This window comes from Sus scrofa, chromosome 12 (genome assembly GCF_054392235.1).
Source record: "Sus scrofa isolate SSC_HxYL_T2T_F1_AM1 chromosome 12, Sscrofa_HxYL_maternal_Yorkshire_Landrace_v2.0, whole genome shotgun sequence".
Classification (NCBI taxonomy): Eukaryota; Metazoa; Chordata; class Mammalia; order Artiodactyla; family Suidae; genus Sus; species Sus scrofa.
Window position 1 is genome coordinate 2,876,345 of NC_139394.1, and position 27,763 is coordinate 2,904,107.

Consider the following 27,763-nt stretch of genomic DNA (forward strand, 5'->3'; position numbering starts at 1 on the left):
AGCCGTGAGTGCGGAGGCCCCAAGGCCGCGATGCACAGGCACGTTGGAGAAGCGGCGCAGAGCTTGGTCTTCCGGGGGGGGTGGGGAGGTGAGCAGGTGTGGAAGGAGGTGACAGCTACAGTCAGAAGCATTTTGGACCCTGGTTAAAGATTCTGGGTTTTGTCTGAAGGATGGAGGGAGCTACTAAAGGGCGCTGAGCTAGGGACTGAATGACCCAGTTTGAGTCGTATGAAGTTGCTTTCTGGGTGGAGAATAGATGGAGCAGGGAGGTCAGCGTAGAAGCAGGGGCTGTGCCAGCAGGCCGCGGCTTGTCCCAGGGAGGGGTGGCTGTGCCTCGGACCCAGGATGAGAAAGGTGGTGGATCTGGGGATGCGTTGGAGCTGAGTACTTAAACAGCCTCTCTTCTACCCTGAAATCCTGCTGTCATCCCATCCTCTAAACCACCGGGCACCCTGGCGAGCCTGGAAAGGAAGACCATACACCCCAGACCGCACTGGGACAGAGGAGCAAGGCCCCGGGACCGTTCAGAAGGTCTCAATCCCCTGGGACCTTCTGAAGCCTCCCCTTCAGGGCTCCCCCAGCATTACCATAAAACCAGTGCCAGGGCACTGTCCTCAGCCTCCCCTTTTCACCACAGGCACCAAGACACCAGCCTTGCCAGCTCCCTGATGCTCTCGCTTGACGTGAGGTTTGGGCGTGGTCTCAGTGCAGGCCAGGTGACCCCTAGGGGCTTGCACTGGGCTTCTGGTCCTAAGTAAGTGCACCTGGCTCTGCCCGTGGAGAAAGGGCATCAGAGTGCCCACCCCCTGTGCGCTAGGGACTGTCGGTCATCTCCGTGACCCCGTGGAAGATGCTTCTCCTGGTTGCTTTCTTGAAGGGGATTTCAGGGCCCAGCTTCACCTTCCTTAGGTCTGAGAGTCAGCTTTCTCCTAAAATGATAAATCCTTAGTGTTAGAAGCCAAAGGCATCAGATAGGCCAGGCCCGATGGTGGGTCTGGGAACTCAGGGCTCAGGGGGGTTGCTATGCTGGCTCTTCCCTGCCCCCCAGAGCTGCTTCGGGGAGCACATGCCTTTTCTGGTCCCTCATGGCTTCCAAGCCTGTGCTCAAAGTTGTGAAACGGACTGTGCATCAAGGGCCTTCTCCCTTCTAGTGGGGCAAAGTCTGGAGGAGAGAAGCATCAAAGCGAAAACCCTCATGTCCCATTTGCCCAGGGCAGCATGAAGCCTGCAGAGGGAGCCTGGCTCTGTGTATTGCCTTCTGATCACCTTTAGGCGAGGGGTGGGTCTCTGAAGGGAGAAGGCCACCCACAGTGATCAGCTGCTGGCCACGGACTCCCTGCAGACACCCTCTCACCCTGCAGTGGTGCCCCGCTCTTTTGATGGGATCCAGATGTGGGCTTTGGAGGGGGCTGCCAAACCCACCCCTGGGCTCCAGCGTGCATGGAGGGGTGAGGTCTGGAAAGAAAATGAGAGGGGAGAGGTCGGGGCAGCAGGCAGCCCAGCTGGCTTCCCTTCATCCATGGATGAATCATGAGCAGTGGGAGCAGGCCCTTGGGAAAAAGCCGACCTGGGGGGTGAAGGCTTGGGGGGTGATGATGCAGGGGAGAGGAGCCCACACGGGCTTATGGAGCCTCTGCACTGTGCGTCTTCCACGCCCTCTCGCAGTGGGAGGTTGTCTGGAGAAAGTGCTCTCTAGGTGCTCCGGGATCAGTGATGGGGAAACTTCAGGGAGGAACCTGCAGGAGCTTCTGCTCTGGCGCGCCGGGCTGTTCCACTCCCTGTGGAGTGCGGCCCGCACAGCGTCGCGCCCCATCCCTGCAGATGTGTCCTCGATGAGGCCTGGGGCTCAGAGGAGGGAATGGAAGGAAGCTGGCTCCATCTCTTTGCCTTGGAAAGGGCCCCACATATTATATCCCATTCCGAGGCTCATCCTTTAAATATGGATTTGATCTGGATTGTACTGTATAGTAAATTCTGAGTCCTTAGTAAAAACATGGGTGGAAATTAATCTGTAAAATGAGACTTGTCTCTTACATGTAGTGGCAGAGGCCAGGGGCAGACGGGTGCTCCAGGTCAATGGTGAGGGGACCTGCCTCTAGCATCTGGACCAGAAACTCACTGCGAACAACACCCGCTCTTCTGTCCCCCACCCTCCCCTTCCTCTCTGCCCTCCCTGTCACCACCCTGACTGGACGTTCTGACTCCTCCCAAACCATGGTTCGGTACCTTGGGGTCACTCAGATAAAGCAGAGGGCACAGCTGGCTGTTCCTTCTCCAGATGTTTTTTCGGGGTCAGGGAGCACTTTCGCTCTGGAGCAGAGAGATGAACAAAGTCTCTGGCCCTGACCTCTGGCCCCTCAGAGGGAACTGCTAAAACCCGCAGGGGAAGGGGGAAAGTCCACCCTACGGCTGACTCTTCTGGCCCAAGAAGAATGGCTCTGGGCTGGACCAGTGGCATTTTTTCAAGTACAGGGGACAGCATGTTACCGAGCAGAGGCTGCCATACTTGTGTTGGCTCAGGCTTGAGTGTGTCATGGCTGGCAGCTGGCACACTTCCAGCTGTTGTCCCCCCTCCCCCACAACATTAGAACTGGTCTGTCTACCCGGGCTCCTGCCCTCCAGGATGGACCCCTGAGCGGCCACATGCGACTTCCCATAAATCATTCCCGAATGAGCGTGCTTCCTGCCTCATCCATCATGCCTGTCTCTTGTCTGCTTGTTTTTAAAAGCTGTTAAACTGGAATCCATCACATGGCACCCTCGGGGGGCCAAGCCGCAGCAAAGGCTGCCCGCATCAGCAATATTAATGCACACAGAGCTTTCTAGAGCATCGAGGTAAACGTCTCCCCAGTGGTGGGGAGAGGGAGAGCGGGACTTTATCTAGTTATACCAGAAGCTAATGGGATGTTTCTCTGACACTTGCAGTTAATACATTGCCGCCACGCATGAGGAAGTCCTGGTGGCTGCTGGGTGGACCAGGTAATGCCCACCTCAACAGTGAGGCTGGGGTTTCTCCCTTCTCACAGAGCATCTTATTTGCTTCTCATGCCTGATATTTTAATTTGAAGACTAGTTTGAGCCAGATTTTGGAAAGATGGGTCCTTCTAGAAACACCTGTGCTTGCTCTTCTGTTACCACATGTATTCGGAAACGAAGATTTGGTGCTGAGAGCAGCTTCACTCCCTCCTTCTGAACATTTACCACCAGTGCAAGTTCTGGGATGTGTCCATGAGGAAGGGGAACGAGCCTGAACCCCTCCTGTTATACTCATATTCTCTCTCCCCCTCCTCCTTCTCCTTTCCTCTGATTGTGTGAGGAAGGCCTGGACCCTGTTTCTCTGTGGCTGGAATCTTCCAGGCTCTTTAACATTCACCTAATTGACTGGTGCCGGATTTGCCTCCAAGAACCCTCCTGTCTGTCCCAGACAGATGTCACAAACCTCAGTGGCAGTAGTGATATTTTGTCCCATCTGCTTTTGGCTTCTCTGCTATCCTTTTCTTTGCCTCATATTTGTTGGTTGAAGGATAAAACTGCTTGTTGGCACTGGTGTGACATTTAAAAAAAAGAAATAGGAGAATGGGCCAGGATTTTTTGTTGGTGACCTGTGAGCTCGGGAATGAGCAGCCCAGGAGGCTGGGCTGGTGGCAGAGGGCGCTGTCAGCACCCCCACCCCTCCACACTGGAGCTGTCCAATTAGAGCCCATTAGTCACTCAGTGTGTTAAAGCATTAAGAACAATTAAGGGTGAGAAGAGTTTCCAGATGTAGCTTCGGCTCTGGGGTTGGAAGGGGCTGGCTGTTCCCCAGATGGAAGGAGTCTGAGAAGAGTGGCAGGAATCAGCGTCCGTCTCATCAGAGCTCAGGGCTTTGAGAGGGGGAACCCGTGGGGGTGGAGGTGGGGCTCCAGATTCAGATGCTCGGTGGGAGGGTCCTGGGGCTGCTGCAACAAAGGATCACAGAAGCGGGGCTTGAAACAACAGACACTTATTCTCTCAGCTGTGGGGGCTAGACTCTGCAATCAGGGTGCCAGCAAGGCCCCGTTCTCTCTCTGGATTGTGTGGTCGCTGGCAGGCCTTGGCCTTCCTTGGCAGCTGGACATATCATTCTAGAATCTGCTTCTACCACCACATGTCTTCTCCCCTCTGTGCCTGTCTGTCCCCTGGTCTTCACATGGCATGTCACATGTGTCTGTATGTGTCCAAGTTTCCCTCGCCTTGTAAAGACGCTGATTGTGGAGTTCTCGCTGTGGCACAGTGGATTAAGGATCCAGCTTTGCTGAAGCTGTGGCATAGGTAGCAGCCACAGCTCAGATTCAGTCCCTGGGCCAGGAATTTCTATGCGCTGTGGGTGTGGTCAAAAAAAAAAAAAAAAAAAAAAAAAAGACACTGGCTGTGGATTAGGGCCCCTACTCCAGGAGGACTTCATCTTAATGTGATCACACCTGCAAAGACCCTAAGTCCAAATAAGGTCACAGTCACAGGAACTTGGGGTTAGGATTTCAGCATATCCTTCCAGAGGACGCAGTTCTGCTTACTGTATCCTCCGAGGCTGCTGGGGAGGAAGGTGAGCCCAGGCACCATGACCTCTACATGTCCCCCTGCCCAGGACAGGTACCATTTTAAGGTCAATGGTAAAAATTGGCCTAGGTACCTATAGGCCAATGAGGAAGTGAAGGCCAGAACTCCAAGCTGTAAGAGTGGGCGTCTTGGAAACCCCAACCCATGAGTCCCTTATAATCCAAGAGGTGGCGAGCAGCACTGGGCGCCAACTGGCTGAGATTCTTTCTCTCCGCTTCCCATCAGCCCACTGTTGAGATCTGTTTTAAGAGCAACGTAAGCATGAAAAAGCCAGACCCCAAATCTAAACCTAAAAGGAAACAGCTCATGCCCCATGAGGAAGTCAGAGCAGGGCCCGGGAAGGAGAGGGAGAGGCCTCAGGGGAAGGAGGCGGGCAGGCACGTGGCAGTGCTGGGGTGGAGATGGGGAGGCTCCGAAGGCCAAGGGGGCCGCCGGGCTGCAGGAGGATGACGTGCAGGAGTGAGGCTCAGGACCCGGGGAGGCTCGCCAGGCTGGTTGAGGGAGGAGCAGAGGTACCAGGGGACAAGGAGGAGCTGAGGCTGAGAACAGCCTGGTACCAGCTGCACTGAAGCCTACGGATACAACGTCTGCGGCGGGGCGAGGAGGCCTTCCGGGAGAGCGCCGTTCCCAGTCCTCTGCATGTACACGCGGGCCATCTCCTGTGAGGTTATAGGCCATCGGGATCAGGGCCAAGTTGTCCCGTCCGAGCTGTAAATGAGTATCACCATCAACAGCAGCAGACAGGTGCATGGAGGGAGGGACAGGCTTTGTGCTTCAGCAGGCTGTGGAGCTTGTGACTTGAAGGTGTCCTCGTCGGAGGCAGGGGCACGTTCTACATGGATTTGTACACGGATTCAAAATGGCTTGTCAGTAAGGGGCCCTGAGGGTTTGTGAGCCAGCCTCACCTCGAGGCTGACGAGTGTTCGCTGGTCCCATCGCCAGCTCGTCCCCGGACTAACGCCCCTGCACCTGATTCCTTAGAACCCTTACTTTGTCCTTCTACATCAGCACACAGAGGCTGGCAGTGACCTCCACTCAAAGGGCAAACAGACGAGCTAGGATTTTTATAGATTGGGAGAAAATTATTTTTTTATCCGATTTGCAAGGGTACATTAAGTATTCCTAGGCCTGGTGCTTTCAAAGACATCTGTGTTCTGAGGGGCAAAGAACAGAAAGGGAGTGTCAGCAAATGCCTCAGGAAGAGAAATTAATTTAGAAGTAGAGGTCGAGGCACGCTTACCTTTAGTGGGGTGTGTGTGTGTGTGTGTGTGTGTGTGTGTGTGTGTAGAAGAGAAAAACATGGAGGCAGAGCAGAATCGTTTTTCTCTTTTTCTTTGGGGTGGCCGAGGAGGAGGCATGTGTGTAGACAGATGGTGTTTTTCAGTGACCTTGTGTCTCCGAGTGTGGCTGAGTAACGGCTGGAGCTGCAGGAAGCTCATAGGGTGTGGCCACCTGCAGCTGCCAGTGGGGGCTCGTCAGGATGCCAGCATTCCGGAAGGACCTGGAAGCAATCAGGAGATAAGCCCAAGTTCAACAAAGATCAAACAACACACTCATAAGACGGCCTCATCTGGCAGACCCGTGGGCCTGAAGTCTCTGAAGCAGTACTTAGGGCTTGGAGATTGGTCCAGCTGACATCCCAGGGTGGCACGTGTTTACGAGTATCTTATTCAAGGTCCTTGTCTCAAGATCGACACATATCTCTGTTAATGCTCCCAACAGCCCTCTGAGCTGGGTTTCCTGGGGAAACTGAGGCAGAGAAGAATGGTTAGCACAAGGCCATCCAGAATTTGAACCCACAGCTGCTCCCTGGTGGCACACTGGCTAAGGACATGTATCTCCGTGATCCAAATCGGAGCTACTTGAAGTGAGATCCAAGCACCAGTGTCTGCCTGTGAGCCTCTGTCCTGGTTCCTGTAAGATGAGGAGGGAACTCAGAGGTATTCATTTAGAACCTTTTATAGCCAATGTGAAAGAGCAATTTTCTGTTTAATTTTGTGTTTGTTGACTCTAATAATAAGAAGTTGGGCTTTGTATTTTGTATGTCTTTTTATTCCATTTTCCCAGTATCATTTTTATAGCTTAAAAACCCAAAATACAGATCTGCAATAAATTGGAAATAAAACAGTGTGGCCTTGGAGTTCCCACTGTGGCTTAGTGGGTTAAGGACCCATTGTTGTCTCTGTGAGGATGTGAATTGGATCCCTGACTTTACTCAGTGGGTTAATGATCTGGTGTTGTCTCAGGCTGTGGCATAGATGCAGATGTGGCTCTGATCTGGCGTTGCTGTGGCTGTGGTGTAGCCAGCAGCTGCAGCTCCGATTCAACCCCTAGCCTGGGAACTTCCATATGCCACAGGTGCAGCCATTAAAACAATAGCCAAGACATGGAAACAACCCAAATGTCCATTAACAGATGACTGGATTAGGAAGATGTGGTATATTTACACAATGGAATACTACTCAGCCATAAAAAAGAATGCAATAATGCCATTTGCAGCAACATGGATGGAACTAGAGACTCTCAGACTGAGTGAAATAAGTCAGAAAGAGAAAGACAAATACCATATGATATCATCCATATCTGGTATCTAATATACAGCACAAATGAACCTTTCCACAGAAAAGAAAATCATGGACTTGGAGAATAGTCTTGTGGTTGCCTGAGGGGAGGGAGTGGGAGCTTGAGGTTAACGGATGCAAGCTATTGCTCTTGGAATGGATTTACAATGAGATCCTGCTGTGTAGCACTGAGAACTATGTCTAGATACTTAAAACGCAGCACGACAATGGGAGAAGAAATTATGTATACATGTATGTGTAACTGGGTCCTCATGCTGTGCAGTGGGGAAAAAAAAGTGTGGTGGGGGAAATAACAATAAAATATAAATTAAAAACAAAACAAAACAAAACAAACAAACCAGTGACGCTTTGCCCCAGATATTTGAGAAGCACAGATAGAGAGGATGCACAAGTCAGATGGCAAAACTAGCGAGGTTTGAATCAGCTCTGTGGGTGACTGGTGCACCCGGAGCAGCGTCCTGGCTTGGGAGTGTGGTCCTGCGTGAGGGTGCGTCGGTTGACCTGGGCTTCCATGGCAGAGGGCTCAGACTGGTGGTAAACACACTGATTTTCTCACAGTTCTGGAGGCTGGACGTCCAGGATCAAGGTGTGGGCAAGGTTGATTTCTTTGAGGCCTCGCTCTTGGCTTTTCGAGGGCCTCTTCTCCCTGTGTCCTCACGTGTTCCTCCCCCTCTCTGTGTCCTACCCACCTCTTCTCATAAAGACGCAGATTAGATTAGGGCCAACCCACACGACCTCATTTAAACTTAATTACCTCTTTAAAGACCCTCCAAATACAGTCACACTCTGACGTACTAGGGGTTAGGGCTTCAACATGTAAATTTGGAGGGAACACAATTCAGCCCAGGACAGAAGGGCGCATGAGAATTCTCTGTACTACTTTCCCAATTTCTTTGAGTCTTAAATTATTTCAAAATAAAAACTTTTCTTTAAGGATGATACCACCTCCCCCCAAACAGCATGACCACTGTGGTTTGCTTGGAGCTTCTCAGCAGGCGTGCCCATCATTGTAGTTTTGGGGAATGATTCCTGAATGGATGCCTAGTTGGCATGGGCCAGGCCCTGCCCTCTCCATTTTCTGTCCTCAGCTTCCATCCCTCCAGGTCCACAGGGTCCCTGTCCCCTCTCTCTGCCTGTCTCCTTTCCTCTCTTGGGTTTCTTAAGGGCTCAGACTTCTGCTGCTTCACTGTTCTTCCCACTGCCCTGCACACGGTAGGTTTCCGTAAAAGACCTCCCATAGAAAGTATCAGTGTTCCAGGTATTGTTGTCTCTCTTGAAATGCTCTGCCTTCACCCCAGGAAGAGTTGAATCACGGGTCTCCTGCGGTCCCCTGGATGTGATATAGGGGTGTCTGCTCGGTCGCAGACGGTGTCTGGGGCATGGGAGCACAGTACTCAATCAGCGGTACGCGCAGGGCAAGGAGAGCAGGGTGCTGTGCAAAGAACTTTCAGACCTTGACGGCCCTTTAAATACTGCACGCAGTTGAGAGGTTATAGGTGTGTGTGTCTTAGTTTCTGTTGTGCTGTTTGCAGCTGAGGAAGCAGATACGTGCACCTCCAAGTTCTAGGTGCCTCCTGGACAACCAGAACAAATGTCACCTGCACCAGGTGTGACCAGAGGTGGCCTTTGAAAGTTGTCTCCTGTTTGTGAGCCAGAATGTCATCCAGTCAGCCACTCTTCTAGACTATTCTGCTGCTTAGAAAGTTCCCAAGCAAGAACATAATGATTTTTAAATTATTTCATATTTCACTTAGCCTTGTACACTCTTTGCAAAAATGCCTTTCTCTTGGCCCCTGGCATGTACCTGGAGCATTGCACCCTGACCCCACTTTCCAGGGGCTCGGATACATGTCACCTTTCCTATGGAAGACCACTCACCCTTCCCAGCCTCCAGAGCAACGCATGCCTGGGCCCACGACCTGCCTCCACGCGGCAGCTGGGAAGGCTGAGGCATTTTTGCTGAGGCAGGTACAAGCCTTTTTTTTTTTTTTTAATCTTCTATGAATAAATTAATTTGCGTGAGTCTTTCTCCTTTTCTGAGTCTAAAGGAAGGATTGGTTATAATTTTTAGTGTGCTGGCACATCGCAGAGGAAGAATATGCGCCTGTACGCAGTAGGGTGTGCTCAGGCAGAGGGAGGTTAAATGGCTCGTCTTGGATGATAGAGGGCAACGGCCTTTCCCTGGAGGTATGAAGTTTCCTCTGAAGCCTCCGAAAGGGCAGGAATGCTAAGCCTGCACCCCTGAAAGACTGGGCATCTGTTGCCAGAAGGGGTCCGAGGAAACCTGACATTTCTTTGACATCTTATTTGTTATCCTAAAAATTCATGCAGCTCTTACATCCCATCCACAACATGCTCGTGCTGGTTGTAGCCTAACAGTACTATTTCCCTAAAAGGCTTCAGCTGAAACGCTTCAGAAATGCTGCGTGTGCTTAGCTCAGCTACCCTCATCTCATCACTGTGTTTTCTTGAGGGGCTTAAGGGGGTCGGTGGAGGTGGGTTCCCTGGTTTGAGAAGCACTTGGTGGGAATGGGAAGAAGGGATTCTAACAAGAGATGAGCATGTGTGTTAGGAGGTAGATTGGACTGGATGAATTTTAACGCCATCGCATGTGAAATTTATAAGAGACTCTTTATATAATGCTATGACTTTTCATATAGGGGGCCCAGTATCCTAGAGATGAGCTATTAAGTGAAATATCCCACCCCCAACCACCACCCCACTCCCTTCAGCCTGCCAGATTTGCCAATAACAATCTCTACTCTTTCCCCTCTGTGTAGGTGGGGTGATGTCTCAGGTATATCCATGTTGGCTACTGCAGGTGGGGTGACGTCTCGGGTACCTGTGTTGGCCACTGCAGGTGGGGCGATGTTTCAGGTACCCATATTGGCCAGTGTGGGTAGGGCAACATCTCAGGTACCCATGTTGGCCACTGAGGGTGGGGTGACATCTCGGGTACCCATGCTGGCCACTGCAGGGGGGGTGATGTCTCAGGTACCCATGTTGGCCAGTGTGGGTAGGGCAATATCTCAGGTACCCATGTTGGCCACTGAGGGTGGGGTGACGTCTCGGGTACCCATGCTGGCCACTGCAGCGGGGGTGATGTCTCAGGTACCTTTGTTGGCAGTTGGGGGCAGGGCGATGTTTCAGGCTGGTGACATCCGTTGTTAGGATAAAATCCAAGCATTTGGTGTTCACCCTCCAACATTTATGGAGCACATCAAGGGCAGGAAACGGCCTGGTGCTGAGTGTCCTGAAGTAAGCATAGGCTGGTACAGAGATCGATAAAATGCAGCCTGTGGTCTCTGGAGAACCCACACATTTGGGTGTCTGGCAACAGACACACACTCTCACGCTGGGCTCTTATTTAATCCTCAGAGCACACTGTGAGGTGTGTATTTCTGCAGGAGGAGCCCAGGTGTGGAGTAAGCAGAGAACCTTGTATCTGTCTTCCCCCCTTCACACATGTTCTCCTGCATCTGGCCCAGCAAGCTGCCCTCCCCCTGACAGGTAACATGCCTCGGCCCGTCATCCCTTCCTGCGGGGAGTAGGGGGCACCCACCTGGAGGGCCTGGGATGTAGAAAGGAATCTGCTTCCCCTGGTCACAGATCCAGCTGTGTCCAGCTGTGGGTGGAAGAAGTCCAGTGTGGCAGGCTCTATGCAGCCCCTGAAGGGTAGTCAGTGTGCCTGGGGGAGGATCAGATCCAGAGACCAGCGTGTACAGCGGAGATCTGGGGAGGGCAAGCAGCAGCCTGGCCCTACTTCTAGGAGGTCTGAGAGCAGGTGGCCAGGTCCTCATAGACAGGACACCGAGACAGGGATGTGGGCATAGTTATCCAGCCTAGGACATGACAGGGAGGGTGGACACTCCAGTCCAAGCTCGTCTCAGCTCAGGGCTGGTCTCAGGGCCTGGAAGGGCTTTGGAGGACAGCAAGGGAAGGTTCTGGAGTCTTGGTGCTGCCATCAGATGAGCGGAGCCCTGGCCTGGATGGACCCTACCTCACACAGATCCAGACCACCTCACTTCTCCCCAGTGAGAATGAGAATTAGTCCGGGCTTGGACCCTTGGCTTCTCAGCCAACACTCAGCATTGGGGCCCTGTGCCAGACTTTCTGGAATGAACCCCGAGTGAAGATACAGAGAAAAAAGGAAATTTTTTTGCTGTCCATCTGTCTATTGTCATCATCATCTATCCATTCATGCATCTGTCTGTATGTGCATTGTGTACATGTGTGAGTGTGTCTATCGATCATGTACCTTTCTATCTATCCGCCCATCCATCCATGTATCTGGCATCATCTATGTATGTGTGTATCCATCCATCGCCTATCGTCATCCTTCTCTCTCCCTTTCAGTCATGGCTATTTTCACTGCTTATTATTAGTATCGCGAAGCTTATTTTTAAACTTCATCTTCTTTTGTATTATTTATTTATTTAGTCTTTTGTCTTTTTAGGGCTGCACCTGAGGCAAATGGAGGTTCCCAGGCTAGGGGTCGATCAGAGCCGTAGCTGCCAGCCTACATCACAGCCACAGCAATGCGGGAGCTGAGCCTCATCTGTGACCTACACCACAGCTCATGGCAACACCGGATCCTTAACCCATTGAGAAAGGCCAGGGATCAAACCTGCATCCTCATGGATAGTAGTTAAGTTCATTTCTGCTGAGCCATGATGGGAACTCCTATTTTATTTTATTTATTTAAGATTTTTATTTTTGGAGTTCCTGTCATGGCGCAGTGGAAATGAATCCGACTAGGAACCATGAGGTTGCAGGTTCAATCCCTGGCCTCACTCAGTGGGTTAAGGATCCGGCGTTGCTGTGAGCTGTGGTGTAGGTCGCAGATACGGCTCGGATCCTCCGTTGCTATGGCTGTGGTGTAGGCTGGCAGCTGTAGCTCTGATTGGACCACTAGACTGGGAACCTCCATTTGCTGTGGGTGTGGCCTTAAAAAGCAAAAAAAAAAGAAGATTTTTTTTCTATTGTAGTTTATTTATAATGTTCTGTCAATTTCTGCTGTACAGCAAAGTAAACCCAGTCATACATATATACATATATTTCTTACATTATCCTCCATCATGTTATGTCACAAGTGACTAGATATAATTCCCTGTACTATTCAGCAAGATCTCATTGCTTATCCACTCCAAATGCAGTAGTTTGCATCTACTAACCCTAAACTCCCAGTCCATCCCACTCCCTCCCTCTCCCCCTTGGCAACCACAAGTCTGCTCTCCAAGTCCATGAGTTTGTTTCTTTTCTGTAGAAAGGTTCATTTGTGGTGTATATTAGATTCCAGATGTAAGTGATACTATATCATATTTGTCTTTCTCTTTCTGACTTACTTCACTTAGTATGAAAGTTTCTAGTTCCATCCATGTTGCTGCAAATGGCGTTAATTTGTTCTTGTTATGGCTGGGTAGTATTCCATTGTGTAAATGTACCACGTGTTCTTAATCCATTCATCTGTGGATGGACATCTAGGTTGTTTCCATGTCTGGGCTATTGCAGATGCCTCTCCTTTGATCATGAGTTGATCATTCAGACCAGTTCCCAGGGCCAACTGCCGCCCAGGAGGAAAAGTAGTGAAATTGCTTGCTTTCCTTGGGGCGTGTGTTGGGGGGGTGGGGTGGGGAGAGATTCTCAGGAAAATGCTCATGTCTCATTATATAACAGGCTGGTATTCCAAGGCCACTTTCTGGAAGCACCAGGGCCCTCAGATTGTACACTCTGGCTGAGGGTCACCTGCTGTCCCTGTCTTGGGTCACTGCAGACAGCCCTCCGTGGCGGGAGTAGCCTGGCTCTGTACTCCTTTGGGAGGACAAGGCTTCATGGTGGGAAGCACAGTGCCCCCCGCCCTCAGGACGACCCCTGATCACTGGGGTCTGGGGGATGTCAACCAAACTGTGGTCCAGGGACCTAGGCTGGGGGATGGAGGCTGGCCCCCAGGCATGGTGCCCCTGACACCTGAGGTCAGGAGAAGCTGGCACCAGTGGATGGGACCACACTCAGAGGAGGTGGCCTCAGGGCTGTGGACAGCGCTGCACATCGTCTCCCCATGAGGGTGTCAGGCGGCAACCTTCTGGACCACCCTCCAGATCTGGATGTGGGGCCATCCTCTGGCTGAGAGAGCTGGCCAGGTTATGCCTGGGAGATGCGGGGACACCCAGAACCTTTGCTCAGAGAGAGGGCACCAATGCAGATGCCCCATCCAGATGGAGGAGACTCAAAGGGACATCTGGTCTCGGCAGGCATTCTGTCCAGGTGCCCTCACTCCCACTGAGAAGAGCCAGTGACCCCGTGTCCACCTCGGCCTGGGTGGGCAGATGCGAGTCATGGGGAGGAGGGCTGAGCCCAGCCGTCCCCTGAGGGACTCCTTAACCTCCTTCCTTGCTCTGGGTCCAGCGACAGGTCCTGGAGAGGCTGTGCAGCCCAGGTGGAGCCTTCCGGGAGGCGCTGGCTTCCATGTGGCAAAGGCACTGACCGCCTAGTTATCATGCAGGGAGTGTTGCACTTGGAGAAATTTAGATGTAATTTTTTTTTTTTGCATGTGTGCTTGCATGTAAATGTGGGTAGGTGCTGTCCTGATTGATGGCAATTAGCATTTTCTAACGGGAACAGATGTTTGGACTGCCAGGAGGCTGGTACCTAGCGCCCACGCTGCCATCTGCTCGCCGGGCGGGCAGGGCCAGAGGAAGCACCCGGCCCGCGGCCCTGCGGTCCTTGTGGTGTGCACTGGGCAGGATCGTGCGAGATGGTTTCTGGAGGGAAGAAAATAATAATAAAGATGTTTTCGGGGTTATAAATAGTTCATGCTGTTTATTATGGGATGGAGCTTTCTCTCCAACTAGAAGCTCCAATGTCTCCGTGGGCAGAATAAAGGGAGGAGGGAAGGGAGGCCACGGTGTTGGCTCTGGTGTTTTGGGGGGAACGGGGGGTGGGGTGGGCTTGGGAGGCCTTGGCTGGTTGTGCTGCAGTGAGGCAGTGCTTGGTTTGGAGTGTGGGAAAGGGGAATCGGGGAATCAGGGAGGGTTCCTCGCCAGGCTTGCTCGGGAATGAGACCCTCAGGCGCCCAGGACAGCACAGCGGGCAGGCTTGGGGCTGTGCCACACTCTGCTCTCCCTCTCACTGACGGGTGGCCTCGCCAACTGGCTCAGCCTTGGGCTCTTCACCTGGGAAATTGGGGTAGCGATCCCCCGACTCCTGGGCTTCTGTGAGCCCTGGGGTGAGTCATGCATAGTGGGGGCTGGGGGCCAACTGGCACTGACCTGACTTGTGCTCAGCTGTCCTGGGAACTGGGGCAGACCCAGCCTCAGCGTGCCTGGCTCCTAACCCTCCTCCTCTCTGACCCTAAGCCACATGGCTCTTACTACCCTTCAGAGACATTCTCTTTGTTTCTTTCTTCTTTTCTTTTTCCCTTTTTGGCTTCTTCAAGCAAAACAGTTTGTTTGCTTGCTATAAAAAGAGTTGCCTCTCTCCTTCCAGCCCTCCCTCTCCCCGCACCCCCCAGCACCCAGCACAGTAACCAGCTTGGTGCACCCCCCCTCCCTGGCCAGCGTCTGCATCGCAGCAGCTCCTCCTGCAGGCAGATGTCTGCTGGGGAGGGGAGTCTGTTGCCTGTTCTCCAGCCACCTGGACAGAAGTACGAGCTTTAATGGGGGGGCCGGGCGCCAGGCGGCCGCCCTTGAGGGCTGAGGTCTCCAGTCTGCCAGGCTTATGTGCGCTTCTCCTCTTGTACCCATTCTTGGTCTTGGTGGGCATCTTTTGCAAACCTGCAGGCTGGGGGAGTGACACAGCGGGCAGACCCACTCCCTTCTCTCTTCGCTAGCATTTCCCTGGCAATTTACCTACTGCTTTGGAAATGCTCTGGAGGAGAGGAAAGATAATCACTCACTTCCGTGGTGGCGACGGGATTGTGAAAGGTTTCATGATGTGTCACCGTCGCAGAGACCCCCTTCAGAGTAGAGGGACAGCGGACTTCCTGCACATCCTTCTCCGAATTTCCTGGTCACAGTCCGGTGAAGCTGCAGTAAAGTGCCCAGGGTTAAACCCAGGAGGAGCTTGGCTTTGAAGAGGAACCCTGTGAAAGTAAAATTCAGTTTCGCGATGGTGGTGGGGATGGCGGTGGTGAGACAAGTAGCAAAACGATAAGAGAGGCCTTTCCCTGCCTTTTTCCTCCACCTGGAGTGGGCGAGCTGAGTGCCTCCCGAAGAATAGAGGTTAGACAGCCCCGGCACTTGGGCTGGAGGAATTCTGTGGGAGATTTCAAAATGGAAACAGGTGGAGCAGGTCTCAGCCTCGCCTTGGAAACCTGGCCTCCTGCCATCCTCCCCCCACTCCACGTTTACTGCCGTGTCTGAGCGGTCCCTCTGCACTGACGTCCTGCTTCTTCCACTCCAGAAACCGTTTCGGACCTGACACCAGGGTCTCTCAACCTGGGCACTCTTGACATGAGGGGCGAGATAAACTCCTTGTGGCGGGGGCTGTGCAGGGCACTACCAGAGGGTGGGCAGCCTCCCTCCCCCAACCCTCCACCCACTAGGTACCTTAGTGCCCCTCCCACTGGGTGTGACAAAGATACGCTCTCTAGATGTGGCCCTTGAGGTGGGGGCACAATTGTCCTGGTTGAGAACCACTGTTAATCTCCTTTCAAGTGACTCCATTTCTGACTGTGAGGCTTACTCTGCACCAGACACTTTATAAGCCTTTCAAAGCATTTTCTCCTCGTAACAGCACCAGAGGCAGGGGTTGTGACTATTTGCACCCTACAGAAGAGGAGCCTGAGGCTTACCGAGGTCTGGGAACTGGTGGGTAACTGGTGGAGCTGGGGTTCGGGCTCAGGCGTTGAGACACTCAGGTGAGTTTCTTCACTGCATCATCTGTTCATCGAAGATTATTGATCTATCTCTACATGCCGGGCATCCTTCTAGGAGTGTGGGGCCCACCGGTAGATAAACTGGCAGAAATCTCTGCCCTTGTAGAACATACATCCTGGAAAGGGGAGATAAATAATAAACATAATCAGTAGATTGTTAGCAAGTGTTTTAATTTCCTGGGGTTGAGCATTAGAAATCTCCACTAAATGGTGGCTTAACACAACAGAAATGTCTTTTCTCACAGCTCTGGAGGCCGGAAGGTAGAGATCAAGGTGTTGCTGGGGTTGGTTGCTCCTGGAGGCTCTGAGGGAGGGTCTGCTCCAGGCCTCTGTCCCAGCTTCTGGTGGCTCTGGATGTTCCTTGGCTTGCAGCTGTATCACTCCCACCTCTGCCCCCTCCCTGTGCCCAAACCTTCCTCTCCTTTCTCTTATGAAGACCCCCCAGCCATTGCGTTTAGGCCCTACCCTCAACCAAGGAGCTTTCATCTCAGGCCCCTTAACTAATTACATGGACATAGACCTCATTAGCAAATCAGGCTGCATTCTGAGGTTTGGACATGAGTGGACATGAGTTTGGAGGGACCTGAGTTTGGGGGGATGCTATTCGTGGGGATTGTCATGGGGAAACAGTGGAGCAGGGAGGACCCAGGCCCAGAAGGACAGGGGAGCCCTTCTTGGGGGGTGGAGGGTATAAACATAGACATGGTCAGTAATTCTTTTTAATTTTTTATTATAGTTGATTTACAATTTTGTGTCAGTTTCCAGTGTCTATAATTCTTAAACAGTGTAACTCCACCCAGAGATGCTGTCGGGGTTCAGAGAAGGAATAACTAGTGGGGGAGGCCACCTCCCCATCTTCATTCTCCCCTTGCTGACTTGGCTCACTGTCCTGGGAAATTGGAGGGCTGGGATGGTGGTGTTTTGGAGCTGGACAGAGAGAATCTGAATGAGAAAAGACTGTTTCCTTGGGAGAGTCAGAGGTCCTCATGGGCCGCGTTGTCCTGCTTTATTCATTCTTCATTGACTCCTGGGCCTCCTGTGGTATGTGTGGAATGAAAGGATGTTGGCCATCTTGCTACATCCTGGGGGTGTGTCCCCTCCCCTGGAGCAGACAGAATATCCATCCCTCACAGTGAAAGCAGAGCTGTACAGAAGCAGAACAGACTCTTTGGGAGCCTGGTGGATGGGCTTTTGAGCTGGGTCTTGAAGGATGCATAGGAGTTTTCTTGGAAGAAAGAGTGGACAGAGAACTGCAAATAGAGCAAAGTCATGGAGGTAAGAAAGGACCCAGTTCGTTTAGGAGGAGTGGCAGAGGCTGGAGTTGGCTGGAGTGTGGGCAGTGAGGCTGGGTGGGTGGAGGTGTGGTGTGATGGTCCTGGGTACCCTGTGGAGGGAGGGGCAGCTAGACTTGACCAGGCTGGGTTCTGGGGGGCATGTAGTAGTGTGGTAAAGGGCTGACTAGGGTCCTTTCGGAAGCTGCTGCTGGAGTTGAGATGGGGACGATGAAGCTCTGGACTTAGGGGAGCAGGAGAGGCAGAGAGGGGTTGGTTTTTTAAAAATCGAGGTAAAATTTACATGACATAAACATAACCCTAATTATTTCAAAGTTTATGGCTCGGTGGCATTTTGTGCATTCACAGCGTCGTGCAAACGCTGCCTCTACCCTCTTTCAGAACATTTTCATCATCCCAAAGAGGAACCTTGTACCCGTCGGCAGTCACTCTCCATCCCTGTGTGCTCAGCCCCTGGCAAACTTTACTCCACTCTGTCTCTGCGGATTTGCCTGTTCTGGGCACTCCACATAAATGGAATCAAATCTGGCCTTTTGTAGCACGTATTCACACTTCATTCCTCTTCGTCACTGGCTGGCTGGACTACATTGTGTTTCTCCATTTGTCTGTTGATGGACAGGTGGCTGTTTTGAAGGCACAACTTTCTGAGGGAGGTTTCTAGCACTCATAATGTGTTATTTGAACCAGGAAATGAAACCGCGAAGGTGAATCCCATAACCCTCACCTTTAAGTCCCCTCTACCCCTCTAACCTATCCCCTACCAAAGGCTCAGTGTTCTACCTTCACAGAACAAGTGTTTCAATACCTGCCATGTGTGGAGGAGCCTTATTCTCAGGCTTCAGGAATGTGGCCACCACGGGGGGAGTCTGGATGTCTCTAGAATTTGTGGGGATCAGGCAGCAGATACGACCTCCCCAGGAACACAGATCACACACCCCCCCACATCCTCCTGGCAAGACCACCATCTGCTTCGTGGGACCCTGTCCTCCCTAGGGGGGCACCGCCCATGTCACCAACCCCCTGACCACAGTGGGATCCCCAGGACCCCCCGTTTCTTGGAGAAACACCAAGTCTGGCACCAGTGGGTGGGTGGGGGCAGAGTCCTGATGCCCAGCACAGCTGCTCCTCTTCCAGCTGTCCCCACATCCCACTCACCTGAGACAAGCTGGAGGGAGAACACCAGCCCTTCCCCGTTCCACAGCCAGCCTCAGAACACTGGGCTCCAGGGAGGTGACGCCACTGTTCTCCAGAGCCTTGTGGGCCAGCCGGACCTGTGGACTGCACTGAGAGAGGGCCCCGAGGACCCGAACCCCAGGCTTTGGCTATGGAACTGGCTCGGTCCAGGGTCTGTAGAGACATACTTGTGGGAGATGGAAGGGGGAAGGGGAGCAGAGAGTGGCTGAGTTCTCTGCCACCCGGCACTGTGGCTGTGCTCTGACTTCCCCTGAGTGGGAGATCCTGAGAGCCATGTGTAGTGGATGCCGGTGACCCGTGGGTGCTGCCATCCCAAGAAGAGCCAGTGGAGTGTTGGAACAGACATGATGGTACCTTAGAAGGAGTTATCAGCCACATGCCTTAGCTGGGTGATTTTACAGATCTCTGGAAGTCGGTGACACTGCAGAGATGAGAAAGGCCGTCCTCTTGCTCATGAGCCATATTAAGACCACCTCCCCGCCCCGACACTCCAGCAAGGGGACAGCTCCCAGGTGCTGGGGCCGCATGAGCCATGCGGGTGACGGCTGTCAATTGGCATCTCTGCCTCCACTGGCACCCTTTCCTCACTGCCAGGCAAAGCTCTGCAGGCCTCATCCACTTGTCCATGCAGAAAGCATAGCCAGGGCCCAGTGCGCGCCAGGCACAGAGCTGGGGGTGGTGCGCTGGGGAGCAGAAAGCCAGCATCGACTGTGACTGAGGGGCTGATCATCTGATGGGGAGGGTGGGTCACCTCAAGGAGTCCGTGTCTCTGTCATCTCTTGTCTGTCTTCAGACCATTGTCATCAAGGCCGATGTCTGTGTCTGCGTCGTCTGTATCCAACACCTGTAACGATACCTTCTCAAGCAGCTGTAAGGGCCCTAAAGGAAGCAGACAGGTTGTCGTCCCTAAAGACAACGGGGGGAAGAGCATTGAGGGCGAGGGAGGCTGGGAAGGGTGTGCAGGGGGTAGTTCAGGCTGAAGGACCAACCTGTGCCAGACTTCACAGGCCAGCCGCTCGCGCTGGGGTGGCTGGGAGAGGTCGTGATGTGGACCGGGAGGACACTGGCCCAGGCGTGGCTGGACTCAGGCTGTGAAGGCCATGGGGGGTGCAGTGAGAGAGGGTTACATCTGTAAGTGCAGTGGGGCCTCAGCAGAGGCCATTCGCATGGGAACAGCTGCTCTGGCTTGTACAAGCCCAGACATTGCCACTCGTCCCCGGAGTCAAGCTCAGCACCTCTCACCTGGATACCTGGACACTGCCAGACGTTCTTGGCTGATCACCTTGCCTTGGATCCTCTTCCTCCCAATTCTCTTAAGGCGTTAATAAGTGAATTCGGAGATGCCATTATTATATCAAGACGTAAACCTCATCCAGGAATCAAAGCTAAATGTAAGGATGCCTTGGCCCAGCCCAGGGCATCCTCCACGTCTTCACAGTCAGTACTCTGCGATGGCTGCTTTCAGGATCGGGTGTGGGAGCTCTCCTTGCCCTTGGGGGACAGCAGGTCCTGGGAGCCTTGGATGGGGCCGAGTATCTGCTGCCGATGAGCTGTGTGACCTTGGAAAGATCACTTGCCCTCTCTGGGCCTCTGATTCCTTACCTCACTCCCATTTCCCCCTGTGTGGTGAGGCACAGGTCAGACTGTTCCAGAATTTTTCTCTTGACTTCCTTCCTTGGGCCAGGAATGAATGGGCTCTTTCCGATTGCAGCCATCTAGGTAGCAGTGTACGAGGAGTCAGGGACATGCGGGTAGAGTGGAGCCTGGAATAAGAGTGAGTGAGTGGAAGGGTGGGAGGCCGGGCAGGGGAGGGACAGTGTGCTCAGCTCCCAGGAGACAGCCGGAAGGAGGGAGGACTGGGAGGCAGGGGCAGAAGGGGCCAGGTGGAAGGTGCAGGGGCGCTGCTGCCCCGGGCTCAAGGCAGAACAGACCCTGTCTCTGCCCAGATACAGCTGGTTTTCGGGGGATGTGCTGGGGAGAAAGGCCTTGAGGAGAGGGCGTGGCCAGGAGGATGAAACCCCCTGGGGCTTGTGGTGAACAGGTCCTAGGGCGAGGGTGATGGTAAGAGAACCAGGGTTGAGGGTCAGAGGGCACACAGGGGCTGAGAGGTTTAAGACTGATGCTGGGGGCAGGGGGCGAGCAGAAGCTACTGCTCCCAGCTCTGGGCTGGGCTGGGGGCCCGTGAGAAATGCCCTCCTGGCTGGTGGGTCAGGAGGGCATTTCCTGCACTGGATGCTGCCCCCCAAGATCAGATCACAGCCTGCTACCTGCCCAGGGCCCTCGTGAAGGTGGAACCAAGCCCCTGGGGACTAAACTGGTCTCTCATTCCTGCTCTCTGTCAGCCAAACTGTTGCGTCCCCTGTCACAGCCATTCATTAAGCTGCCCCACACACGTCCACACATCTGCACTCAGCTTCAAGCACCTTCATACATCTGTGCACACCTGCACGCTTCTGCCATCTCACCTTCTCTCCATGACCTCAGCACAGGTGCAGGCTCCCCAGGGTCTTGGGGTCATTAGCAAGCAGTCTTCCAACTCTTCTATGTTGTTTGCTGAGCTTGTTTCAATATTCCTGCCTCCAACTTCCCTTAGAACACCCTCTGATGGGGACAAAGCACCTTTTCCTGGCACTGTAAGCAGCCAAGATGCGGGGAGTGGTCCAGCTCAGATACCTCCAGCCCCTGCACTCATCCTGCCACAATGAGATGAGGCCACTGCCCGAGGATGCCCCAGATGACCTCTATTCCCGGCCTCACTGTGACTTGGCATATGGGCAGTAGGGCAGGGGGGCTCAGCCAAAGCCAGTCTGCCTTTTTGAGTCCTAGCAACACGTCTAAGAGATGCCTCCTCTGCTAGCTTGTCACACTAACTTTATGCAAATCTAGTACGTAGCACTGCCCCGAGCATGGCCTGGGGACTGTTGCAGAAACTCACCTGTTGGATCCTCAAAGTAATCCCACCAGGCAGGTGTGACTATCACGCCATTTCACAGACAGCACAGCTAACACTCTGGGAGATGAAGCAACATGCTCAGAGCTGCACATCTCTTGCATGGGCTTTGCAGGTGGGATGTGGCCCAGGGAGACTAGGTGGGAGGCTAGGTGCTGCGAGGGACAAGGAAACACCTCCCCGAAGCAGACAGGGCCCTGGCCCGTGCTCAAACCCACATCTGTTGCCAAGCAGCCATCTGTCCTGACATGGCTGGGTGACAATGGCTGGCCGGACCCAGCCTTCTGGGCCCTGCACTGGTGTGCTTCCTTTCCTGATGTCACTGCCTGGCCCAGACCCTCTCTCTTTCTCCCACCTGGACCACTGTGCTCCCTTTCAGCAAAGGATGAAGGCAGAGCACGTCCTCTTGCCCATCCACACCCACAGTCTTGCCCAGAAAATGCTGAGTTTCTGCCTCTTGGGAGACCCTGCCTCAAATTTGTCTGCACCCTAATTTCCTTCTTCCTCCACGAACGGCCCCTGCTCCTGCCAAAGCAGCCGTTTGCCAAGTCCCACCTCTGTGGCTTCTACTCACCCATTCCTTCTGCCCACACCTTCTCCTGAATTCTGACCAGTCAGAATCCTCTCGTCCTTCCAGGCTTGGCTCACAGCTCTCCTCCTCCACGGGAAGCCACTCCCAATTCCACGGGGGATGCTGCAGAAATCCCGCTCCAAGAGTGTCAGCCCCATGTCACCCCATAGACTGTGTAGACAGTATGGTCCCTATTGGTTGAGGAGGGCCCCCCGGGCCTGTCGGAAATAGTCCCATGGAAGCAACTCCACTTATTAAGCTCTCACGCAGGCTTACACATCAACACTTACTGTCACTTAATCCTCACGACAGTCTGATGGTGCCGGTGCCATTCTTTCCATCGTTTTCCCGGGTGATGGAGAGGAAGATTTGAGGAGATAAATGACTTGGATAGGGTCTCACGAGCACTAAGCAGGGAGCTGGGACTTGAACTCGGGGGCCCCACGACACCTCTTTTACTTTGCTGTACCTGTGGCATACAGAAATTCGCAGGCCGGTGTTGAACCCGGGTCACAGCAGTAACTGAACCACAGCAGTGACAATGCCAAGTCCCTAACGGCTAGGCCACTAGGGAGCTACCCCTAGGGACCTCTCTGGAATGGAGTGTGACTTACAGTGATGGCTCCCGTGTCCCCCCTGGGCAGCTGGCTGATGGTCTCTCTCTTGCCAATTTGATCCAAGGGCGTGTTACCCCGGGATTCAGGTCGAACGGTTGAGTTGCAGTCAAGGTGAGTGGGTTTGTCCCCTGGGAGGATTTGAACACACATTTTGCCAGCTTCCTCCCTGTCCTCAAGATGATGCTTCTGCGAGGCTGGCGTGGCTGTCTTCTGGCCTCAGCGAACAGCAACATGACAACTTTTCCCCAGCCTGTCTCTGCCCGCGATTGTCACCCACACTGACAGTCCCTGGGGTTCAGGGTTGACTACACTCGACTGAGCTGAATAAATTAGCATAAACACTTAAAACCAAATTTCCTAATGTCTTTTTCTCTCCTTTACTGCCCAGGTGTTTAGATTTAATTTCTTGCAAATGATACACCTGACCATCGTTACGTCCCCTCATAATTGTGCATTTTGATAGCACGTAGCCCTAATGGATCGAGGCAGGCGGCAGGAAGGGTTTAGCATATCTGTGGGTGGCAGCTTCTTGGAAGAAAACATGGCTTTGGGTGAGCAGTCGGAGCTCTTTGTACTGAGGGGTTGAGGGGGAGTGGTGCGCTTTGAAGAAGGCCGCCGGCCCTCATTTAGTAAAGCCTGGTTTGTGCTTTTCTAAAAGTAGGTTTTACTTCTTGAATTTGTTTCTTTTAGCAAAGGTTCTGCTTGTTCTTGCCTCTTAGGATCTTTTTGGACATAGGCATTTGGGACTCGTGTTGGTGACATAAAAATAACACCTTGTCCAAAGCTGTTCCTCCAGTGCATCTCCCAGAGCTCTGCCACTTTGTGATGAAAAAGGGCTGCTTTTCTTTCTGGGGTGACGCCGGGGTTGTGGAGAGTGCCGGTAGCTTTTCCCCGTAGATTTGGGTGAACTGGGAATTCCTCTTGGAATTTGCGGGTGACTCACATCCCAGGTGGGCTCCTGTGGGCACATCTGCATCCGTATCTGGGGGCTGTCCTCTCCCTGGCTGTAGAGGAACGGTTCCCGTGAGCTCCCCCTACTCTTCCTGTACCTGGGGCTCAGGCCCCAAGTCACAGCCTGGGAGGGGAGCTGATTGGAATTGAGAGGGCAAAGGGCCTGCAGGAGGGAGGGGAGAGGGTAGCTGCTCACTGAGGCTTTGACCCCGGGAGGGCCCCTGCCCAGCCATTTCCGTTTGATTGTGAGAGCCCACCATGGTTCTAGAAACTTCCCGTCATCCCACTTTCTCTCCTTTTGCCTTCCTGCAGCCCCATTAGTTGCATTTTGGGTTTGGCATTCCACTGTGCTAACACCTCCCCCGCCCCAGTGGGAGACGAGATAGCTGTGATTAGCCTAATGAGTGATTAATTAACAAGCGGGTGGCTGGTAACGGAAATGTGCTGACCCTGCTGCACGGCGGCAAGGACGGCGCAACCCACCGTGACTTTAACCCCTGAGTCCACTCCTGCCAGCCCGCGGCCTTCCTTGTGCTCGGCTGCGTGTGCACACGTGGGCGGGGCCTGCTGCTCACACAGCATCCAGACGACGACGACGACGTCCGCCAAGGGAAACGCTCCGTGGGGTCTCCAGGTGGCCAGATCCACAAAGCGTGTGTGCGCGTGGGGGTGTGTGTGCGCGTGTTGCTGATCAGCACATAGGAATCTTTCTCCATAATTGAATGATGAAAACTGATCTTAATTGGCAGTTATGCAAAATGCTGAAATGGCTCTGGATGGAAGATGTCGGAGTCTTCTGAACGTTTTCGTTTTGTTTTTTCTACCAGTTGGGCTAGAGCAACTGAGGTGGGGTGGGGGGGGGGGCCTGAGGAGTTCTTGCTGACTCACCTTGGCGTGGGTTGTGTGTCACCAGTGACGAGGGCGGGGTGGGGCCTGGCATGGAGAAGCCAGGGGGTGGCATGGCTCTGGGGAGGTGGGGTGGGAAGGAGGGAGAGTAGAAGGGACATGGGAGGTGAGTGACGAGTCCCCACAGCCTTCACCAGGATACGTTCTGCTCCATTCCCACTGTAATTAGATGTTCGTTTTCTTCAGGGAAACCAAAGGGAGCACAGTGCCAGAAACTGACCCCGGGCCTCCTCCCCCGCCTCCCAGCGTGGGAGGTTTGCCCTCCTCCTGCTCACTGGGAGGGGACCTCTGGGAAGGCCGGGAGAGGGCCCTGGGCTCCTGGGTACCCACCCCTACCCTCTGGCAAAGCGGCCTTCATGCAGTGGCTAAGGCAGGAGGACATGAGAGTGACTGGCAAAATCACCCGGCCAGTGCCCAGAGCGCCAACTCCAGCCAGAGTAACCCCAGAGGCCCATCACACTGGGCCTTTCTCTCGTCAGGGAGCCCCCTTGAGGGGCTCTTGGTGGCTGTTCTCCCGTAGGCTGGGGCCACCAACCAGCCAGGGAGGGTGGGCGTGTCTGTCCTCCGGCTCATGGCAAGACCAGGCTCCTGGTTCTGACCCTGCCCTGGGAACGGGTTTAAGTGGAAGCCCCTCAGCCCGGTCCTCAAATGTGTCTGCGTGGGTGTCCTGGGGCTGCCGTGTCAACAAAGACCATAAACTGGGGTCTTAGAAGAGCAGCAGTTTCTTCTCTCACAGTCCTGCAGGCTGCAAGTCTGAGATCAAGGTGCGAGCAGGGCTGTGCTCCCTCTGAAGGCTCTGGGGGAGGATCTGGCTTGCCTTTTCCAGCTTTTGGAGACCCCGACGTCCTTGACTTGTGGCCATGTCACTCTCGCCTCCGCCTCTGCATCATCTGACCTTCTGTGTATATCTTCCTCCTCTTCTGTTTCTTATGAAGACGCTTGTCGTTGGTTTGGGGCCAACCCCAATCTGGAATGATTTTATCTTGAGGTCCCTACCTTAGATACATCTTAAATACATGTGCAAAGACCCTTATTCCAAAATGAGGTCATGGCCTGAGATTCCGGGGCTAGCACTTAGTTATACCCTTTTGGGGGACACAAGTCAACCTACTACAAAGTCCCAAGTTTCAGTTTTGGTTCTTCCGCACCAATTGTGCCCTCACCTTCCAGCATTCCCACCGCTTTCTAGCTCCAGCTGACCCAAGGTAGGGCCCATGCCCACTGGCCCCAGGCCTGGCCACAGGTGCTTTGCTAAGCAGCAGGTGGCCCAGAGTCCAGTGGACAGCAGAAACCCCTCACTACTGCTCTCCTGCCTGCAACAAAATCCCCTTAGAGGTGGGGAACCAGGACACTGGCTGAGCTAGACTTGGGGAGTGCAGTCCTGGGTTTGAGCCCCTCAACCTGCTGACTCTCCTGCAGCTTCCCTACTTCTCTGCCCCTCAGGGGTCCTTCTGTCAAATGGGGCTATGCATCGGTGCCGGCCTTGTCCCGGCAGATGGGAGGGCTAACAGTGCTGGCTGCCTGCAGGGCAGTGGGGAGGTAATTTGTAGAACTTTGCTTGGGCAGCAGGCTGAGGCTGTAAGTTTAATTTCCCTGTGGCTCTGAGATTGAGCCCTGAGATTTGCTCAAGGGCCTCTCAGAAGTTGACTGGGGCCGGAGCTGCATCCACTTACAGAGGCTCTGATAGATCGAGAAAAGGTGACATGCCCAAAGCAGGCTATAAAAATTGAGCTGTTTTAAGTGTTTACTGCTAATGGAGTCACATGCCTGCTGCACACCCAGAAGGGAGTGACCCCACTTCCAGGCTGGTTCTGGGAGATATCAGAGTGGGGGAGGCATCTGATGGGTTGGCCCAGGCCAAGGTCCCCTGCCCTCACCCCACATGGGCTTTGGCCTTGGACATGAGGACGCGGGGCGTTCGTGTGGGACCCAGGCTGGGCCACACCAGCCCTCTCCTCCTGCCCCCCACAGGCCCTGGCCAAGGATCTGTCACTCTGCTGCCTGGAGCAGAAGCAGAAAGAGACTTGTGCTGGGCTTGGAACGGGGAGAGGAGCTTCTGGGACTTTCCAGAAGTATGGCAATCTGTGTCCTTGGAGTCCTGGGACAGCTGAAGCAGCATTGTCTTAACCCCACAGGGGCGAGGGTGGCCAGGCAGCCAGGCACTCAGGGCCTTGTAGGAGCTGTCACCTCCAGGCAAGTTTTCTAGACCTGGCGTAGTCGACACTTGGAGCCCGAGGGTCTTCCCCTGGGGGCCTTTCCTGTGGGATGTTGAGCAGCATTCCTGGCCTCTACCCACTGGATGTCAATGGTGTCTCCCAGTGGTGACCGCCAGAAATGTCTCCAGGCCTCGCCAGGTGTCCTGGGGGTAAAACCAGACTTGGAATGCGCCATGCGAGGTGGCCTTCAGACCTGCGACGTGGCCCCGGCCGGGACACAGCCTGCACCTAGGAAGCAGGGTGGGCTGAGCCAGGTGATACACTGGGTGGGCCCGGGCGTGTGTAGGCGGGAAGGGGAGTCTTGGGAGGAAGCCTGTGGGGCGAGGCGATCCTGACGGGAGGGCTGCCAGTGCTGGCGCCTCTCTGAGGTGCTCAGGGAGACAGGGCGGCCTCCCGGGCCTGTGGCCAAGGTTTAATAGAGAAATGCGTCTGTGAGCTCTGGGTGCCTCTCGAAAGGCCAAGGAGCATCGATCCTTCTCTGAGGCCACTTCCATTTAGAAAATTCATTTTGGATCCTTTGCTCCCAGGTCCTGAGCTTCATTTGGCTTTGCCTCTGGGCAGTGGGGACCTCTTTACAAGAAAACGCACTCCCTAATAGAGCCAAGAGCGACGAAACAGACCACGTACCCTCACGCTCACAGCAGCACTATCCAGTTGCCAAAAAGTGGGAACAGCCCGACGTCCATCAGTAGATGGACAGGTCACCCTTATGTGATGTCTCCATCCAGTGGGCTGGGATTCGGCTGTCAAGAGCCGTAAAGTCCCGACACACGCTACCACACGGGTGGCCCTTGAAGCGTGATGCTCCGTGAAAAAAGCCTGTCGTGAAGGGCCACAAAGTGTCGATTCCGTTGATGCGAAATGCCCAGAACAGGCCATCCCTTAGAGACAGGGAGCCGTTAGGGGTCGCCGGGGGCCGGGGGCCGGGAGAGTGGGAGTGGCTGTTACCGGGCTTGGGATTTCTCTGTGGGGTGACGAGGCTGATCCCGGGGACTCTTTGTATGGTTCAGATGCTCTACAGTGTCTGTAGAGAC

The 27,763-nt window shown here is 53.8% G+C and overlaps 1 protein-coding gene and 1 long non-coding RNA gene across 2 annotated transcripts in view; one reads left to right on the top strand and one right to left on the bottom strand.

The window, feature by feature from the left end:
- The window catches only part of RBFOX3 (RNA binding fox-1 homolog 3), a 429,284-nt gene that overhangs the window by 118,507 nt on the left and 283,014 nt on the right, over positions 1-27,763 (top strand).
- Positions 16,749-23,073, bottom strand: LOC146397982 (uncharacterized). Its single transcript, XR_014820354.1, has 10 exons — positions 22,654-23,073; positions 22,330-22,508; positions 22,043-22,162; positions 19,761-20,281; positions 19,508-19,607; positions 19,270-19,362; positions 18,873-18,939; positions 18,480-18,607; positions 18,130-18,200; positions 16,749-17,068 (listed from the first exon to the last, which is right to left on the bottom strand). It is a non-coding gene; the product is annotated as an uncharacterized LOC146397982 (long non-coding RNA).